The sequence below is a fragment of the Physeter macrocephalus genome, chromosome 11, assembly GCF_002837175.3.
Source record: "Physeter macrocephalus isolate SW-GA chromosome 11, ASM283717v5, whole genome shotgun sequence".
Classification (NCBI taxonomy): Eukaryota; Metazoa; Chordata; class Mammalia; order Artiodactyla; family Physeteridae; genus Physeter; species Physeter macrocephalus.
In genome coordinates, this window is record NC_041224.1 from 14,565,703 (window position 1) to 14,571,081 (window position 5,379).

Consider the following 5,379-nt stretch of genomic DNA (forward strand, 5'->3'; position numbering starts at 1 on the left):
AAAGGGGCAATAACAACAACTCTTACAATAGCAGCAACATTTTTAAAGTAATATGTGCAAGACTGCTATAGAAAAAAATTATAAAACATCATTAAGAGAAATTAAGACCTATATAAACTGATATATAAACCATATTCACATTGGAAGTCTAACTATTAAGTTCTTGATTTCTCCAAAAATATGTTATAGATTCAAAGAAATTACATTGAAAGTATTAGTAGTTTTTGCTTATTTTTGCTTTTGCTTTTTAATGGAACTTGATAAACTTATTCCACAATTTTTATGAAAGTGCAAAGGAACAAGAATAGTTAAGACATTCTTAGAGAAGAAAAAGAGCATGGGAGGACTGCCTTTTCACATATCTAGTCTTACTATACTTATAAAGCCAGGTACTTAAGAACGTGTAGATGTGCCTCAGAGAATGAAAAATTGAAGAGAATTTGTATTTGAAATTTAAACATCTCTTTGGAACTACAGACTCACATCTCTGCGTTTTTTCAGTATTTCCAGTTGGAAGCCCAATGAACAACTCAAACTCAATATAACTAGTATTAGATTTCTAATTATCCCCCCCCAAACCCAACCCAGACTCACTCTTACTCACCCTTTTCTTTTGTAAACATACCAATCTATTTGTATATTTTGTTGGCTCTACTTTTAAAATACGCAGCACTTGACCTTATTTGTCTACCTCCATTGGAACCATCTGGTTCACACTACAATCATATGTAATGTGTACTTGTACAATATCCTCCTAATTAATCTCCCCGATTCACTTCTTACCCCAGCCAGTAGGATCCTATGAAACATAAACCTGATTCTTCAAGACGATGCAATGGCTTCCCAAAGACCTTATAATGGCCTGGAACCCCACATAATCTGTCCCTCATTAAATCAATGACCTCAGTTCCCACTAATATAGCTCTAACTCACTTTGAGACAGCCACACTGGTCTCTTTGCTTTTTCTTTGATCTTGCCAGGCATACATCGGCTTCCTAGTCTTTGCACTGGCCAATTACTCTTTCCCTGGAGAACCACACTGTTAACTTTCTAATCTCCTTCAATTCTTAAACATTACCTTTTCAATGTGTTTGCTCAGATCATTCCAGTTTAAACTGATACCCCCTTCCATTCCAGAATTACTTTTTCACTTTTTCCATAATGCTTATCACTTTATTTTATTTAGACAACTTATTTACTGCACTCATTTTTTCTTATCTGATTCTCCCTATAAAACTATAAAATCAATGAAGACAGAATATTTTATTCTGTATTGTTTTTTTGATGAACAACATGTACCTAGAACAGGGTACATAGAACACTCTATCTAAATTGAAGTGAAGAGAGTCCCAAAGATAAAGAATAATATATAGAGAGGGACCTTCAAGATGGCTGAGGAATAAGACACGGAGATCACCTTCCTCCCCACAAATACAACAGAAATACATCTACATGTGGAACAACTCCTACAGAACACCTACGGAATGCTGGCAGAAGACCTCAGACTCCTCAAAAGGCAAGAAACTCCCCACGTACCTGGGTAGGGCAAAAGAAAAAAGAAAAAACAGAGACAAAAGAATAGGGACGGGACCTGCACATCTGGAGGAAGCTGTGAAGGAAGAAAAGTTTCCACACACTAGGAAGGCCCTTCGTGGGCAGAGACTGCGGGTGGTGGAGACAGGAAGCTTCGGAGCCGCGGAGGAGAGCGCAGCAACAGGGGTGCAGAGGGCAAAGCGGAGAGATTCCCGCAGAGGATCGGCGCCGACCAGCACTCACCAGCCCGAGAGGCTTGACTGCTCACCCGCCAAGGCGGGCGGGGGCTGGGAGCTGAGGCTCAGGCTTCGGAGCTCAGATTCCAGGGAGAGGACCGGGGTTGGCGGCGTGAACACAGCCTGAAGGGGGCTAGTGCACCACAGCTAGCTGGGAGGGAGTCCGGGAAAAGGTCTGGACCTGCTGAAGAGGCAAGAGAGCATTATTTCGGGGTGCACGAGGAGAGGGGATTAAGAGCACCGCCTAAACGAGCTCCAGAGACGGGAGTGAGCTGCGGCTACCAGCACGGACCCCGGAGACAGGCATGAGACACTAAGGCTGCTGCTGCAGCCACCAAGAAGCCTGTGTGCGAGCACAGGTCACTCTCCACACCTCCCCTCCCGGGAGCCTGTGCAGCCCGCCACTGCCAGGGTCCCGGGATCCAGGCACAGCTTCCCCGGGAGAATGCACAGTGCGCCTCAGGCTGGTGCAACGTCACGCCAGTCCCTGCCGCCACAGGCTCGCGCCGCATCCGTACCCCTCCCTCCCTCCCCCCGGCCTGCGTGAGCCAGAGACCCCTAATCAGCTGCTCCTTTAACCCTGTCCTGTCTGGGCAGGAACAGACGCCCTCAAGCGACCTACATTTAGAGGCGGGGCCAACTCCAAAGCTGAACCCCGGGAGCTGTGCAAACAAATAAGAGAAAGGAAATCTCTCCCAGCAGCCTCAGGAGCAGCGGATTAAATCTCCACAATCAACTTGATGCACAATCAACTTGATGTACCTGCATCTGTGGAATACCTGAATAGACAATGAATCATCCCAAAATTGAGGCAGTGGACGTTGGGAGCAAATGTAGACTTGGGGTTTGCTTTATGCATCTAACTTGTTTCTGGTTTTATGTTTATCTTAGCTTAGTATTTAGAGTTTATTATCATTGGTAGATTTGTTTATTGATTTGGTGGCTCTCTTCCTTTTATATATATATATATTTTTTTGTCCTTTTTATTTTTGTGAGTGTGTATTTGTATGCTTCTTTGTGTGATTTTGTCTGTATAGCTTTGCTTTAACCATTTGTCCAAGGGTTCTGTCTGTCCGTATTTTTTTTTTGTATAGTTTTTAGCGCTCCTTATCATTGGTGGATTTGTTTTTAGGTTTGGTTGCACTATTCTTTCTTACTTTTTTTTAAATTACTTTTTTATTTTTAATAATTTCTTAAAAACTTTTATTTTAATTATTTTATTTTATTTTTTTCTTTCTTTCTTTTGTTTTTTCTCCCTTTACTACTGAGCCGTGTGGCTGACATGGTCTTGGTGCTCCGGGCAGGTGTCAGGCCTGAGCCCCTGAGGTGGGAGAGCTGAGTTCAGGACATTGGTCCACCAGACACCTCCCGGCTCCACATATATCAGATGGCAAAAGCTCTCCCAGAGATCTCCATATCAATGCTAAGACCCAGCTCCACTCAACGAACAGCAAGCTACAGTGCTGGACAACCTATGCCAAACAACTAGCAAGACAGGAACACAACCCCACCCATTAGCAGAGAGACTGCCTAAAATCATAATAAGGTCACAGACACCCCAAAACACACCACTGGATGCAGTCCTGCCAACCAGAAAGACAAGATCCAGCCTCATCCACCAGAAGACAGGCACCAGTCCCCTTCACCAGGAATCCTACACAATCCACTGAACCAACCTTAGCCACTGGGGGAAGAAACCAAAAACAACAGGAACTACAAACCTGCAGCCTGTGAAAAGGAGACCCCAAACACAGTAAGTTAAGCAAAATGAGAAGACAGAGAAATACACAGCAGATGAAAGAACAAGGTAAAAACCCACCAGACCAAACAAATGAAGAGGAAATAGGCAGTCTACCTGAAAATGAATTCAGAGTAATGATAGTAAAGAAGATCCAAAATCTTGGAAATAGAATGGAGAAAATATAAGAAATGTTTAACAAGGACTTAGAAGAACTAAAGAGCAAAGAAACAATGATGAACAACACAATAAACGAAATTAAAAATTTTCTAGAAGGAATCAATAGCAGAATAACTGAGGCAGAAGAATGGATAAGTGACCCGGAAGATAAAATAGTGGAAATAACTACTGCAGAGCAGAATAAAGAAAAAAGAATACAAAGAATTGAGGACAGTCTTAGAGACCTCTAGGACAACACTAAACGCACCAACATTCGAATTACAGGGGTCCCAGAAGAAGAGAAAAAGACAGGGACTGAGAAAATATTTGAAGAGATGATAGTTGAAAACTTCCCTATTAAGGCAAAGGAAATAGTTAATCAAGTCCAGGAAGCGCAGAAGAGTCCCATACGGGATAAATCCAAGGAGAAACAGGCCAAGACACATATTAATCAAACTATCAAAAATTAAACACAAAGAAAAAATATTAAAAGCAGCAAGGGAAAAACAACAAATAACATACAAGGGAATCCCCATAAGGTTAACAGCTGATCTTTCAGCAGAAACTCTGCAAGCCAGAAGGGAGTGGCAAGACACATATAAAGTGATGAAAGGGAAAAACCTACAACCAAGATTACTCTACCCAGCAAGGATCTCATTCAGATTCGACAGAGAAATAGAAAGTTTTACAGACAAGCAAAAGCTAAGAGAATTCAGCACCACCAAACCAGCTTTACAACAAATGCTAAAGGAATTTCTCTAGCAGGAAACATAAGAGAAGGAAAAGACCTACAATAACAAACCCAAAACTTAAGAAAATGGTAATAGGAATGTACATATCGATAATTACCTTAAATGTAAATGGATTAAATGCTCCAACCAAGACACAGGCTCGCTGAATGGATACAAAAACAAGGCCCATATATATATGCTGTCTACAGGAGACCCACTTCAGACCTAGGGACAAATACAGACTGAAAGTGAGGGGATGGAAAAATATATTCCATGCAAATGGAAATAAAAAAAAAACTGGAGTAGCAATTCTTTTTTTCTTTTTTTAACATGTTTATTGGAGTATAATTGCTTTACAATGGTGTGTTAGTTTCTGCTTTATAACAAAGTGAATCAGTTATACATATACATATGTTCCCATATCTCTTCCCTCTTGCATCTCCCTCTCTCCCACCCTCCCTATCCCACCCCTCTAGGTGGTCACAAACCACTGGGCTGATCTCCCTGTGCTCTGCGGCTGCTTCCCACTAGCTATCTATTTTACGTTTGGTAGTGTATATATGTCCATGACACTCTCTCACTTTGTCACAGCTTACCCTTCCCCCTCCCCATATCCTCAAGTGCATTCTCTAGCAGGTCTGTGTCTTTATTCCCATCTTACCCATGACCTTTTTTTTTTTTCCTTAGATTCCATATATATGTGTTAGCATACGGTATTTGTTTTTCTCTTTCTGACTTACTTCACTCTGTATGACAGACTCTAGGTCCATTCACCTCACTACAAGCAATTCTTACATCAGACAAAAGAGACTTAAAATAAAGACTATTACAAGAGACAAAGAAGGACACTACATAATGATCAAGGGATCAATCCAAGAAGAAGATATAACAATTGTAAATATTTATGCACCCAACATAGGAGCACCCCAGTACATAAGGCAAATGCTAACAGCCATAAAAGGGGAAATCGACAATAACACA